General features: G+C 38.7%; 1 pseudogene; it reads right to left on the bottom strand.

Annotated features, from left to right (window-relative positions):
• Nucleotides 1-11,907: 11,907 nt before the first annotated feature.
• On the bottom strand, nucleotides 11,908-12,031 carry LOC131484243 (U2 spliceosomal RNA; annotated as a pseudogene).
• Nucleotides 12,032-16,109: the final 4,078 nt, after the last annotated feature.

Here is a 16,109-nt window from a genome sequence, read left to right as displayed (position 1 = left end):
ATTAACACAAGCACGGCAGAGTCATCCCCTTAAACACTGGTGATGGTGAGGAGAATTTCTTTGTAGAGAAAATGCGAACTGGTGGCCTCAAGGAAGAAAGGAAGGAGAAGAGAAATCATTGAAAGGTGAGAATAGAGGTAGCAGGACCCCTGTTAAAAGGAAGAAAAAATTCCCTACCCACAGAACACTTCTGACAACACATGTGTGGGGTTTTTTCCCACACCAGCCCTTTCAAAACCAACTGGGTGTCCTATGCTTCAACTGATGCTATCCAGAATTAGCAGAGACCCCAGAGGTCAAGGGATCCCAAGACTGCCCCCAGTAGCAAGCCCCAAGTTGTCACCTGTACTTTTGACCAACAGGCTATAAATCAGGGGCTCCTCCAACCCCCTCCTCTGGTTCAGTAATTTGCTATCACGGCTCACATGACTCAGGGAAACACTTATGTTTACTGGTTTATTATGAAGGATATTATAAAGCATACAGATAAACAGCCAGGTGAAGGCGTACATAGGGAAAAGTCCGGAAGGGTCCTGAGCATGAGGGCTTCTTTCCCCTTGGAGTTGGGGGTGTGCCAGCTTCCTGTCACATGGATGTGTTCATTAACCCAGAAGTTGTCTGAACCCTGTAGTTTTGGGATTTAAAAACATTTTTTATTTTATTTTTGAGACAGAGAGAGAGAGACTGAGCAGGGGAGGGGCAGAGAGAGAGAGAGGGAGACACAGAATTTGAAGAAGGCTCCAGGCTCTGAGCTGTCAGCACACAGCCCAATGTGGGGCTTGAACTCACGGACCGAGCGATCATGACCTGAGCCGAAGTTGGATGCTTAACCAACTGAGCCACCGAAGTGCCCCCATCTAGCCCTCTTCTTAAGTAGGCAACAAGGAAAAACCACTCTGGCTAGTAATTCAGGTAAAAAGTTTACTACATAGGTGAGTCTCAGTCTCCAACTAAAAGTAACATTGAGGGATTTACAAAAAAGGAAAAAGGTCCTGATGGGGAAGAGATTGTACAGTAAAAACTTCAGTATAAACCTGTGCTGTTTTTGAAGGCCCAGAGCTGGGGTCAGAATCACATAGATGTGGATACTGTTTCTCCATCCTCAGAAGTGAAGAAATGTCTCTTATGATACAATTAAGGGAAACAAGTTAAAGTTGCAAATAAGAGAGAAATACTCTTGAGGAAAAGCTAGAGGAACTTCTTCGTCTTCCTACCTTCATTCAGATGTACTAGCCCACCTCCATTTGTACCCATGCTCTCTGCCTTTTCTCACATTTTAATGCCCCTGCCTCTGTCACAACCAATTCTTTCACCTATATTCCAGATTCCTGTCCCTCTCATCTTCTCCTGGACTCTCCTGCATCATGATGTCCCTGTCCTTCCAGGACTGGTTCTGTCAGCACATAAACGCCTAAGTGTCTCCCATTGGTTGACCCCATGGGTCTCTCCTCTGTTTCCTCATTTCTCAATTTATTGTTTCTAACCTTCTTGAAAGTGTTGTTTATAATCATTGTATACTCATTTGCTCCTCCTATTCTCTCTTAACTATCTCCAGGCAATCATCTAAAATAATAATTAATAATATTCAGTTGTTTACTTTTTTGTTATTGGTGTCATCCTTCTAGAATTTAAATGTATTGAAAATAAGGTCTTTTTTTTTTTTTGCCTTGATCAATGTTGGATCCTGAGTTTCTAGAATGATGTTTAGCACATGGTTGGCATTCGCTATTTAGTGAGTAGTAATAGAACATCAGATAGTTCTTCAAAGCCAAACTTTGAGTTCCAGAACCTAATGTTTACTGGGCCAATGCATTCCTTCACTGGTAATATTACCTTTTCTCACAATGACTATTTAAAAATTTTATTTTTATCTTTTTAAACTTTAATTCTTTTCGAGAGAGAGAGAGAGAGAGAGAGAGCGAGCGATCAAGGAGGGGCAGAGAGAGAGAGGGAGGCACAGAATCTGAGGCAGGCTCCAGGCTCTGAACTGTCAGCACAGAGCCCAATATGGGGCTTGAACTCATGAACGGTGAGATCATGACCTGAGTTGAAGTCGGACACTCAACTGACCAAGCCACCCAGGCACCCCACCCACAATGACTATTTTAAAACTTTCTAATCTCTCTAGAATTTTAAGTACTTCTTGGTCCCTCTTTCTCACTTTCAGAAAATATTTTATACTCTACAAATCAAAAGGGAGCTATTCCTAGGTCATTATGTCTGAAGATGAGGAAGTGACTTATGTGTGTTCTACATTGTTTTTTTATTTATCTTTATTTATCACAACCTTTTTAAGCAGAATGTAACTTTGAGCACCACATTTCCATTCATACAACTTGGTCTGAGTTATTTTTCAAATACCTTTGCAACATGCCTAGGTAGGCTCATAATTTTGCTGTCTAAACAATACTTTTTCTTTAAAAAACAAGCCCTATGGATAGTTACTCCCACCAAGTTGGATCAATTTAATGTACTAATTTCCAGTGGACTACAGGGGAGAATAAAAGACACAATGTAATTTTCTTTTATTACATTTTCTGCATATCTGGTGAAACTTCACTAAGTTAAGATGCTAACAATCCTCTGCTTTTTTACTTGGTTTATTTAAACTTCTTTCAAATTAGAAGTGAAAAGGAAAAAGTAATGAATTGAGTGAATGGCCAGAAAACCTCATTGTGCAATACTTCAACCTGTTCCTCTTTATAGCACTTAAAAAGTTATTTTTTATTTTTTATTTTTACTTATTTATTTTTTTTAAAGTAGGCTCTATGCCCAACTCAGACCTGAACTCACAACCCTGAAACCAAGAGTCGCAGGCTCCACTGACTAAACCGGCCAGGTGCCCCTGGAGATTTTATTTTTAAGTGATCCCTACTCCCAGCGTGGGGCTTGAATTTACAATCCTGAGATTAAGGGTCGCATGCTTTACTGACTGAGCCAGCCAGGAGACCATATTGGCACCTTTTTGTAAAGAGCTAGTATCTCTTAGCTTTGTAAAAATTTATTTGCCCGTGAACTGAACTCCTTTCTACCCTGCATGACCAATGTTCATAAAAACAGTTAAGAGTTAACTTCATTCATTGTTTCCATGTACTGTCTTTCCCCTCTTCAGCTGATTCTAGTTTAACTTCTAGCCCACCACTGCACTGAATCTCTTCTACCAGTGAACTCCATGTTCTAAATCCAAAAATTTATCAATCTTTATTTGTAGACTCTTTATCAGTATTTAACACTATGGACTACCTTTCTTCTTCAAATGCCCCCTTCTATTGTTTTTGTGACCCTCCCCTCTTCTACATTTCTTCCTGTCTCATCAATTTTAGCCTTGTGGGCTTGTCTTTCTTTATTCTTTAAATTGGCAATTTTTAGGGTTCTATCTGGAGCTGTCTTCCCGGCCCACTTAACACGTTTCCCCTCAATAATCTCCATTTTCTTGGTTTCAAGTATTTTGTATGCCAACAATTCCATCCCTTTTTATCCTGAGCTTCAGACCTATATATCTGCCTAATCTGTTAACATTTCCATTCAGTTATCTAGTCTGAATCTAAATCCATTGTCTTACCCACTAGACCTTCATTTTCCTGAGTTCCCATCTTCATGAAAAGTACTTTTTTCAGCCAAAGCCAAGCTTGACAAAGCCAAGTTTTTATTCCAAAATCTTGAAGAATATCAAGATTCACTCACACCCATGCTGTGTCTTAACAACACACATTTTCTCTAAGCAAGTGAGGAAGAATAGAGGAGAGGCTTAACCAGTGTCTACTAATTTACAATTATAGTCTCAAGTCTCTAAGTATTTTTAAGGCCCAGATGTTAACCTAACAAGGATAATAGGAGGTCAGCAGGACTATTTAGTGTAAATTGAATTAATGTACTCTTTATGGCCAGAGTTCTATTGTGTATTGATGGTTTGGACATTTGTTAATTTACCTCTCAATGATTTCAAAAGATGTGGCCTAAAGAGTTGTTGTGGTGATTTCTGGGGAGATTTTGAATCTAAACCCGGGGTACCTATATAATAGTCAGGTCCACTAAAATTTCAGTGAAATACTGTACAAGAAAGAAGAGTCTTCTATGCTAGAGTAAAATGATGTTAAATGAAACTTTTCCTTTTGTCTTAGGTTTTGGCTGAGGTCCCAGAACTGGGTACTATGGTTATTAAAATCCCACATTAAAGAGATATACTGGACCCATTTACTAATTTTCATTGGAGAGAGAAAGAAGTTTACTCAAAGGATTTTGTAGTAGAGTTTTGTGAAATTTTATCTCTCTTGCCCTTATAGAAGAGGAGTCTTTATCCATGTGTCCCTTAAGCCACGTGATGGGAGGATTTGGAACCAGTGTCACAGGGAGTGAACCAAACAAAGTGCAATTACATCATGCTTCGGGGGATCCAATGATTTCCCTGGGGAAGAGAGACTGGTGCTTGGGATTGGGAAGTTGTGTTGGATGAGTAAGTTTTAAATTGGATATATAATAGAGTTTTAGAAAATAAAATTTTATTTTAGAGTAGTTTTAGAAAAATAATTGTGAAGGCGTTCAGAGTTCCCACATATTCCACACTCAATTTCCCGTTATGAACATCTTATATATTAGTATGATAGAGTAGTCACAAACAATGAACCAGTTTTTTTAGTTTTTCCCTGAACTTTTCAGAAAGATACATAGGAAAAAATAAAAGATAGCCAAAGTGTATATAATAGAACAAAAAAGATATATAAGAAATATAGTGAAGATATAACATGAGTATTCTCCTTCTCTTTTCCATCCCACTATTATACAGTTTGTCCTGCAGCTGGGAATTTATACATAGCACAAAAATTAGAGAATACTTCTCTAACATAGTTGAAAGAATTGTGGGTGAGAACATGTTTGTTAAATGTATGTTAAGCCATTGTGTCATAGGTCACCCATTAATTAGAGTGTTAACTATTCAAAGAAGATTCATAAAAAATTAAAAGTGGTGTGCTTATCTAAATATGAGATTCCTTTTCCTTTTAGAGGCACAGATAAAACTTCTGTGCAATGAAAGTAAAAGAAACAGAAATGGCAAATATGTATGGTAAATGATCAATTAAAGCCTGATATCAAAAATATTTATAAAGAAAAATATTTTTAAGGAAATTATTAAGTTTGCAATGGAAAAGTGGACAATGGCTATGGTGATAGAGAAATTGCATACAATGATATACAAATATTCATTTAACATTTATAAATTGTTGAAAGGAAAGCAAGCTAAGAATAATATAAACAAAAGTTTAAAAATCCATTGATAAGATTTGGGAGAAATTGGCAAATCACGATTTCTTGGAGGCACTATTAATTGGTTCAACCTTTTTCTAAAAAAAAGTTTTTTTAAAATGTTTATTTATTTTTGAGGGAGAGGGAGACAGAGTGTGAGCAGGGGAGGGGCAGAGAGAGAAGGAGACATAGAATCTGAAGCAGGCTCCAGGCTCTGAGCTGTCAACACAGAGCCTGATGCGGGGCTTGAACTCACCAACAGTGAGTTCATGACCTTAGCCAAAGTCAGGTTCTTAACCGACTGAGCCACCCAGGTGCCTCTAAAAGATTTTATTTTTAAGTAATCTCTACATCCAACAGGGGGCTCAAAATTTACAACCCTGAGATCAAGAGTTGCATGCTATACAAACTGAGTCAGCCAGGTGCCCCTGTATACATTTTATATGCATAGAACAAAAGAGTTGTATGTATGTAGCAAAAGAATTTTAAGTAAAAAAATTAAAAGATAATTTTTTATCAATAAAGATTATGTAAAAACAATACATTTTGAAAAAGTCATAGAAATGTAATCAGTAGGGCTTACATAAACTGGTTATCAGTACAATTTTTAAAAGAAATTTTAATAACAAAACTGTCATTTAACATTTATTACTTTGATATTAATTAATATTTTTAAAAAGATAAATTGACAGATATATTTTCTTCCTGAGAAGAACAAATAGGTATTATGGCAACAATACATATGATAGTATCATATTAAATATCTGTCCAAATAGTGAACAAAACCTAAAATGCTTTTATTTCTTTTCCCTTTTGTTTAATTCTTTTCCCTTTTGTTTAATCTATACATATTTCAGAGAAAATTTCATCCAAATCTCAGATTCATCTTTTAATTCGTAAGAATGCTGATTTGGAAAATTCGGTGTTCTGTGTTCAAGAATCTTATTTATTAGATATTCAGTGTTCTCTTGTTTTGGTGACAGAAATCACAATTAAACTTTCTATGGTTCTGTTTGGGAAACCATGCCCCCTTTCCTACCGATAAAAAGTGCCATGACACATTGTAAAGGCATAATGTGCTAGTTACAAGCTTATTGAATTTTTATGAAGAGAAAAGGGTCAGAGTAAGTTATATAAGTAGGTCTCATGTGAAAAGAGATTCTATAATCTGGAAAGCAATAAAAACAGAAGTTATAAAACACAACTCATTAAGGCCTATGAACAATGAAGGGGTAGGTTTATCAAGATCATTTAAAGAGGTGAATTGAGGCTTAATTTTGGCTTAATTAGCAATTAATACCAGATATTTACTTCTTTTGCAAGGCAAGGAGCCAAGGCAAACCATGCAGTTTGTTCAAAGCTCATAGTTTTTTTCCTGTGGTGCAAATAATGGTAATATAATTACCAGAATACAGCTCTATCATCCATTTATTTATTTATTTATTTATTTATTTATTTATTATGTTTATTTATTTTTGAGAGAGAGAGAGAGAGAGTGCGAGCAGGGAAGGGGCAGAGAGTGAGGCAGACACAGAATCCAAAGCAGGCTCCAGGCTCCAAGTTGTCAGCATAGAGCCCAATGCGGGGCTCAAACTCATGGACCGCAAGATCATGACCTGAGCTGAAGTCAGACACTTAACAGACTCAGCCACTCAGGCTCCCCTCTATCATCCATATTTATATTTTTCCCTAAATTTTGATACTTTGACAGGCAACACTGAGTAAGTACATTGAATATTTGTGTGATATGACACATGATGATGACGTTTAAACTGAAAATGTTGAATTTCATTAAGTTTATTTAAGAACTAGCAATGGTACGACGGTGAAAAGGACACTTTCCTCCCTCTTCTGTCTCATTTGTTCACATAAATAAAATCAGACTGTCGTCAAATGTTTTCCCTGCTAAGATTTTAATACATACTCATTTTAAAAGACAACAGTTCAGTTTAAAAGACTACAAATCCTCTGGTTTATGTTTCCAAAGAATAAGATAGTTGTCGCAGAAATGAAGAAAAGCAGATGATGGCGTGTTTGTAAATCTGCTTGAGAATGAATCATCAAAAGTTTTTGAGAAAAAGTGCCTCTTTCAGGGTCCTTCAAAGGATAAAGGAATGATTTTCTAGACACCTCCATTTTGGGTAGCTTTATTTATTTATTTATTACTTTTATTTATTTTTATTTTTTTATTAAAAAAAATTTTTTTTAATGTTTCATTTATTTTTGAGACAGGGAGAGACAGAGCATGAACAGGGGAGGGTCAGAGAGAGGAAGACACAGAATCTGAAACAGGCTCCAGACTCTGAGCTGTCAGTACAGAGCCCGATGCGGGGCTCGAACTCACGAACCGTGAGATCATGACCTGAGCCGAAGTCGGTAGCTTAACCGATTGAGCCACCCAGGCGCCCCACTTTTATTATTTTTTTTAATATAATTTATTGTCAAATTGGCTTACAACACCCAGTGCTCATCCCAACAAGTGCCCTCCTCAATGCCCATTTTCACCCATTTCCCCCCCTCCCCCATCCCCATCCCCATCCATCCTCAGTTTGTTCTCTGTATTTCAGAGTCTCTTATGGTTTGTCTCCCTCCCTCTCTGTTTTTCCCCCCTTCCATTTCCCCCATGGTCTTCTGTTCAGTTTCTCAAGATCCACATAGGAGTGAAAACATATGATATTTGTCTTTCTCTGACTGACTTATTTCACTCAGCATAGATTGCCATGCACAGTATAGCTGTTTTAAGGCTTCGCTTTCCATAGCATTCTCCTCACCTTGAAACAACATATGGTCTCCAGACCTCCTTGCCACCTGAAAAATGACTGTGAACAACAGCCAGATCTTTCCTGTTCTTTATAGAATTTTTTTTAAATGAACGTTTCTTTCTCCTCCATCAGCCTTTTCTCGTCTGAAGTTTTACATGAAGAGAGACATTCTCTAAATCATTCGTTCAAATAAATTTATCAAAAATTGCCTCAGACATACCACATAGTCATAGACATGTCGGCTCAGAAACTCTATATTAACATCTAAGAAATTGCTGCCTCTGCTCTTTTTTGAAAGAATAAAATAGGATTTAATATCACGTTCAAGAATAATTCTGAAATGTAACTGATGGGGAGAACATAGGTCTGTCTGTTCATCCATTTTGTTTGAAGGCCTCAATAGATTAGGAAGGCAGGAGAAATGGGTTTTAGAATTGTCTCTTCATGAACTTACTGTGTGGCCTACATTTTCTCTCCTGGAGTGAGGAACACATTGGTCTAAAATAGATGATCTTCACAGTGTTTCCAGTCTTATGACCTGACTTTGTTTTCTATATTATCATCATATACTATGTTCATATTGTCACCTAAGAATTATTTCAGTTATTTATTGCTGCATTACTAACCACCAAAAACTTAGTGGCGTAAAAAAACGAACATTTTATTATCTTTCATGATTCTTTAACTTGGCTAGGATCACCTGGGTGATTCCTCTGGTCTGTGGGATGTTTACTGGGGCTGTTGGCATCTAAAGGCTTGAATGGGCTAGAATATCTAAGATGTCTTGTCAGTTGGTGCTGGCTGTTGGTCTGGAGCTCAGCTGGGTTCACTGACCTTGATTCTCCTCAATTCAGCTTCTCCATGTGGATCAGGATTCTTTTTTTAATTTATATATGTATTTTAAAAATTTTTTTAAATGTTTTATTTATTTTTGAGACAGAGAGAGACAGAGCATGAGTGGGGGAGGGGCAGAGAGAGAGGAAGACACAGAATTCTTAGCAGGCTCCAGGTTATGAGCTGTCAGTACAGAGCCTGATGTGAGGCCTGAACCCACGAACTGTGAGATCATGACCTGAGCTGAAGTCGGCCGCTTAACTGACTGAGCCACCCAGGCGCCTCTGGATCGGGCTTCTTACAGCATCTTCTAACACAGTTTCAAGTGGCAGAAAGTGTGAGTAGCCAGTTCTTTCAAAGTTTGGGCTTGTAAGTCCCCAAATATCATCTATGTTACATCCTATAGGTGAAAATATGCACAGGATTAGCCCAGGTCAAAGAAAGGGGAACTTACCCCTACCTCTTACTGACCTGTGGCATATGTACAACAGGAAGGGAGGGAATTGATGGTGGCCAGATTTGAAAGCTTTAGTGCCTCTAAAAGAAGAGGCCAGAGAGCTAGCTAGCTTGCTCTCTTCCAGCCATGGGAGATCTAATGAAGTCAGTCCTCTGAAACCCAGAAGAGGGCCCTCAATAGGACTTGATCATGCTGGCATCCTGATCATGGGCCTCTAGCCTCTGGAACTGTGAGAAACAAATTTCTGTTGTTGAGAAGCCACCTAGTTTATGGTGTTTTGTTATAGCAGCCTGAGGTAAGCCAAAGTGTGGCCAGGATTCTTTGGTATAGTTCCTTAGAAGGAAAGCCATGTTAAAAAAAAAAAAAAAAAGACAAATGGTCTGACACGTATCCAGCACGTAATCATGGGAGAGGGATAGGGTAGCCACAGGGGCAACTCTGTTCCAAAAGGGGGCAGAGAGGAGGTGTGTAGCAATTTTGGAATCAAGTTGGCCACAAGCCACCATTTCTGTTGACTCAGAGAACAGGAAGTACTCTTTAATTAGGGTTCTGCTACTGGAAAGTAATTTTCTGTGGCTTCTGGGTCTGCCTTCTGGGTTCTGGGTCAACCCTCTAAGTCACACTATGTTTCCCACAGGAAATGGCACATGCTTGCATCTGAGTAGCACTCTCAGCTTGATTTCTGCTTCGAAGCCTCTTTTTATTTTGAACTGTCTTTGACCCATTTAGCCAAAGACTTTGTAGGCTTCCTACATACTTCCTATGTAACTTGTGTTTCTACACAACTGTATTTCAAGTTAGGATCTGCTCCTTTAGACAAAAGCCACACTTACAAACCCCCCTTCTACCTTGTGCTGAGACACAGAGTGCTATAGGAGGAATGCTTTTAAGATTCTTAGTAATCTTATGGTCTCTCAGAAGATCTACGAGGAAACAACTTCAATATTTCTGAGTTTAACGAAGGGTCTTATAGCCACATTATTATTTTATTTTATTTCATTTTATGTTATTTAATTTTAATTTTGTTATTTTAATTTTATTTCCAGTGCATTAACATACAGTGTTTTAAGTGTACAATGTTAGTGATTCATTGCTTACATATAACACCCAGTGCTCATCACAAGTGCCCTCCTTAATACCCATCACCCATTTAACGCCCCCCCTCCCCCACTTCCTTCTGGTAATCCTCTGTTGTCCAAAGCTGAGTCTGTTTCTTTCTTTGCCCTTCTCTCCCCGCCTACCCTCCCCCACATTCATTTGTTTTGTTTCTTAAATTCCACATATGAGTGAAATCATATAGTGCTTGTCTTTCTCAGACTGACATTTTATTTAGCATAACACTCTCTAGCTCCAACCGTGCCATTGGCATAGCCACACTCTTAATCCAAACTTTACCCTGAGGCCGCATTTTACTGGCAATATTATTATCTCATTTTAAAGACGAGGAAGCTGAGGCTTAGAAGGTTATGTGACTTCCAAAAACACATACTGCCAATTTCCTCTCTTCCTGAAATCCAAAATCTAATAGGAGGAGCCAGGAATAGAGAGGAAAAATAAAAAGAAAATAAAAAAATAGAAGGAAAATTCTGTCTCTAATACAAGTTCAAAATGCTGAGACCCATGAGGGAGAAAGAAGATCAGACAGGCTTCTTGGAAAAGGCAGCACTGGGTTTGGACAAACATGAAATGGGAGGGAAGGACACTTCAGGCAGAGAAACCAGAAGGGAGAGGATTGGATGTGATGAGGAAGAGAGTCCACTACTGAGATGCAGGGGCCTTTCTGGGATGGATAGTGGCTATGGGGATGATAGTGAGGTATAATGAGGCATATGACTGAACGTGTAGGGTTGGGTGAATTTTGGAACTTGGACTCCTAGACTGAAGAGGTTGGATTTAACAAGAATTCAGGGGTTTTCAGCATGATCTGTTGGTTCTACTTGGGTACATTATCATTCACACATCTTTACATGTTCTTTTCATAGTCCAGTCTGAATAATGAATATGAAAAGAGTTTAAATGGAAGCAGTGTGGCATAGCAGTTGAGAGCCTGAATTCTAGACTCAGGCAGACCTGAATTAAGACCAAGTCTACCACCTACCATTTGTATCTCTTTGGGAAATGATCTTAGCTTCTAAGCCTCCGTTATCTCATGTTGAACTGAAATACCTATCTCAGAAGTTTGCCATGAATATCACATGAGATAGTATGTGTAAGCCACTTAGTATAGATTAGGGCATGTGGTAAATTATCAGTAAATATTGTTATAAATGATTTTTATTGGGGAGCCTGAGTGGCCCTAACCCCCAATGTGACTATATTTGGACATAGAGCCTTTAAGAATGTAATTGAGGTTAAGTGAGGTCAGAATGGTGGGGCCCTAATCTCATAGGACTGGTGTCCTTATAAGGAGAGGAAAAGATACTAGAGACTTCTCTCCACACCTGCACACAGAGGAAAGGCCATGTGAGGTCATAGTGAGGAGGTGGCCATCTACAAGCCAGAATGAGAAGCCTCACCAAAAACCAATCCTGACGGCATTTGGTCTTAGCTTTCCAGCCTCCAAAGCTGTGGGAAAATAAATACTTGTTTAAGCCCCGCGGTCTGTGGCATTTTGTTATGTTAGCCCTAGCAGACTAATACACTGGTTAATGAAAATGAACTCACTAATAAATAAAAGAATGAAAAACTGTATTCTTTTGTACTACACTTGATCTTAGCCAAAAGGCCGAGAATCGATGAAACTATTCTTTTGTATTCTAACAGTCAATGTCACAGAACTTTCCTTTTAGCAAGACAATAAAGATTTTTTTTCCACCAGCCTAGACAATGGTAGTTGAAGCACAAATATTTTATTGCAGCTTTAGAAGTTTATTATAAAATCTTATGAAAACTCATGTTACAAAATTTAACATAGCCATATGGTGTTAATATGCTGTGGATTATGTGCTTGTTGGGGATGAGTGTGTGGTGAGGAGAGAATGGTAAATAAAGTATGATAAACAATATCTCTCTTTAAAAATTTTTTTTTAATGTTTATTTTTGAAAGAGAGAGAGAGACAGATTGCAAACGGGGGAGGGACAGAGAGAAAGGGAGACACAGAATGCAAAGCAGGCTCTAGGCTCTGAGCTGTCAGCACAGAGCTCAACGCAGAGCTCAAACTCATGGACTGTGATTTCATGACCTGAGCCGGAGTCGGCCGCCCAACCAACTGAGCCACCCAGGTGCCCTAACAATCTCTCTAAGATGTGTACTTACTTTTCAGGGTGACCGTATATTCAGTTATGAAATGTTTCAGCAAACCCAAGAGGCCATGGATTATATGAGATGCACTGTTATTTTATACATAATATTTAGAAAGAAAATACAAACCAGAATGCTTATTATATCAAATGTAAGATATATTAACATGTGAAAAAAAAAGTTCCTTTTAGGATCTGGGAGTATAGTGGTTGACTATTAAATACAACAGTTAGGGCGCCTGGGTGGCTCAGATGGTTAAGTGTTGATTTCAGCTCAGGTCATGATCTTATGGTTGTGAGATCAAGCCCTGCATCAGACTCTGTGCTGACAGCATGGAGCCTGTTTGAGATTCTCTCTCCATCTCTCTCTGTCCCTCCCTCTCTCTCTCTCTAAAGAAATTAATATTAAAAAATAAATGCAACAGTCAAACTATATTAGATATGATAAAAACTCTATAGTTCTTTTTATAGGAGTTGCTGCTAGAGAATTTGTGTATGTAGACATTTTTGTATGTGATTAATTAACTGCTTTGCTCTATGTAGAATAGTACTAGTAGGTACCATCTTTTAGATAACTGATTTAAAAACTCATTATTCAAATAATTTTCTGTAGGACTATAGGACTTTGTTCTCTTGTAGAACCTCTGATTGAAAAAAGCTGCCAGAGAGTAATGAAGAGAAGAATCTTTAAGAGTTTAAAGTTTCTCATTAAGTAGATGAAAAACAGCCAGTCGGAAAATGGTTATTTTATTTCCACAGGAATTTATACTACTTTCTGAACACCATTCTGGAAGAATGTAATCATGGAGACCTCCGGACTCCACCTCCAGATATCATATTAGTAGTAGTATCAGGACCACATTTATCTTCTTTCAAGTATAATAGTCTGAACACTTTCATTGCAAACGACAGAATCCAAGTTGAATTCCATAACAATTTTTCCAGATCTTAGGTAGAATTGGATTAAACTTCTCAAATTTTGCTGTTAGGAAGCTCTCCATTTATTTGCTTTGTTTTTCTTTAACTTCCTTCTCTAATAGTCTCTCTTTTTGTGGTGGGAAAGCTCGTGCTTGGCAAGGAGGGGTTTTGTATGGTTCCTACAGCTTAGTATCTCATTAGGAGGAAATTATCTCTCCTCTATAATCTACAGGGAAAAAACACATTGGCCCTTTTTGGCCATTTTCCTGGGCCATCATTGTCATGAAGGGGTCAGGTTCTTAGATTGTCCAGTTTGAGTCATATGACTTCCTTTGTGGCTTAAGGAGTGGGCCCCTAGATTGAAAGGCACTACAGATATGCATGGAGTGTAGGGGAGGGGGGTACAATTTGAAAAATGGCTACAGGGCAATAGAAATAACACATATGCATTATTTTTTTTAATTTTTTTTTTAGATTTATTTATTTTTGATAGACAGAGAGAGACAGAGCACAAGTGGGGGAGAGGTAGAGAGAGAAGGAGACGCAGAATCCGAAGCAGGCTCCAGGCTCTGAGCTGTCAGCACGGAGCCCGACGTGGGGCCCGAACTCACAAACCGTGAGATCATGACCCGAGCCGAAGTTGGACGCTCAACCGACTAAGCCACCCAGGCGCCCCCACATATGCATTATTTTGAGCATGGCCCTTGAACTCATGCTGTAGCTGGTGGCATACAAGTAGGACTTCTTACATATGTGTAGGTTGTTCACTGTATAAGAGTACTCTGCTTAGGGAGTAAATGGAGACTGATATCTAGCCTGTGCCTTGCATACCAAACCAGAGTGACCCCATGATCCTCCCATAGGTGGCCCTTTAACTAATTCCTACAAATGTCCCTAAGTGGCCCTGCACAAAGGACTTCTAAGACCTCTCGATAAAATAGAGTATATAAATACCTCTTTTGTATCAGTTAGCATTTGATGTATAACAAATCATACTCAGTTTTGTGGCTTTAAAGAATCATTTATTTAGCTCATTGATTCCATGGTTGGTGTTCTGGGCTGGGCTCAATTAGCTGGTTCTTCTGCTGATCTTGACTGGGTTCACTCATGTGTCTCTAGTCACTTGTTGAGTTGGCTGCTTTTTAACTGAGGTGACTGGGTCACATGTCTTTTACCCTCCAGCAAAATAGTCCAGGTTTGTTCCCATGGTGCCAGGGTTCCAAGAGCAGCACATGACAAACTCCAAAGTTAAAGTACTTTTTTTTTTTAATTTATTTTTGAGGGAGTGTGAGCAGGGGAGGGGCAGAGAGAGGTGGGGACAGAAGATCTGAAGTGGGCTTTGTGCTGACAGCAGTGAGGCTGATGTGGGGATCGAACTCATAAACCATGAGATCATGACTCGAGTGGAAGTAGGACACTCAACTGACTGAGCCACCCAGATGCCCCTAGGGTTAAAGTACTTTTTAAGCTTTTGCTTCTAAGACATTGGCCAAAGGAAATCATATAACCTACCCAGATTCAAGAGTGAAGAAACAGATTCTACCTTTTGGTTGGAGGAAAAACATTTGAGGCCATTTTTGCAATTTGTCATGCTTTTTCTGACCTTCTAAAATCACAGCAGAGCTACCTGTAATTGAATAGTCACAGAGCTATGTCAATCTAAGTCTTACTAGAGCTGCACATAGTTATGAATCTTATGTTAAGCCTATCTTCAAATTCCTTTTTCACATGTCACTAATGCTGCAAATACTTGCTTGACCTTATTTTCTTGTTTATTCAGGGCTTGGCAGGAAAGACCTTGAATCAACTTCCAAAGAATAATTCATTCTTTATTGGTTGTTAATCGTGGAAATTAACTGCTGGTTTCACCAGTAAAGATATCAGTAGAACCATGAACATTCAGAGATTCCTAGAGCTGATATATTGTCCATTTTAATGGAAAATAGAGAAGGCTCTTTTGGTTTTCTTCATTAAGAAGAAAATCAGCTGACTCTTTTGGCTTCAGGCATTTCAGTATAATACCGTAGAGTTCCAGAATGCCATCTTCTCCTGTATTCTATGGGTGGGGGTGTGGATAGAATCTCTGCCAGGAAATAAATTCAGTTTCCAAGAATCCTTCTTCCTATTCAGGGTGACCAAGGCCTCTCTTGAAGCTGATCTGCATTTTAAGGGATTTTAAGACATGGGTGGATTGATCTTTGAGTCTGATACCTTCTCTGAGGTCAAACAAATGGTCTAAATAGAGTCACTAAACTTGCTGGAATTATCATATTTTGGATTATATAGCGTGTACAGAGAAACTTCTTTTTAAAAAATTTTTTTTAATGTTTATTTATTTTTGAAGGAGAGAGAGACAGAACGTGTGTGGGGGAGGCACAGAGGAGAGAGGGAGACACAGAATCCGAAGCAGGCTCCAGGCTCTGAGCTGTCAGCACAGAGCCCGAATAGGGGCTGGAACTCACAAACCGTGAGATTATGATCCGAGACCAAGTCGGACGCTCATCCACGGAGTCACTCAGGCGCCCCAGTACAGAGAAACCTCTTGATGCAAATATTTTGCAAGCCTTTTTTTTTTTTTTTTTTTTTTTTTTACTAAAAGCTTTGTTTCCATTTGGTCCGCATTACTTGGAGAGGGCTCCCAAACTGCCTCAGTGGCT

Source organism: Neofelis nebulosa, chromosome 8, assembly GCF_028018385.1.
Source record: "Neofelis nebulosa isolate mNeoNeb1 chromosome 8, mNeoNeb1.pri, whole genome shotgun sequence".
In the NCBI taxonomy this organism is placed as follows: Eukaryota; Metazoa; Chordata; class Mammalia; order Carnivora; family Felidae; genus Neofelis; species Neofelis nebulosa.
The sequence above is the reverse complement of the archived record's forward strand: the minus strand, read 5'-3'. Positions and strand labels throughout refer to the sequence as shown.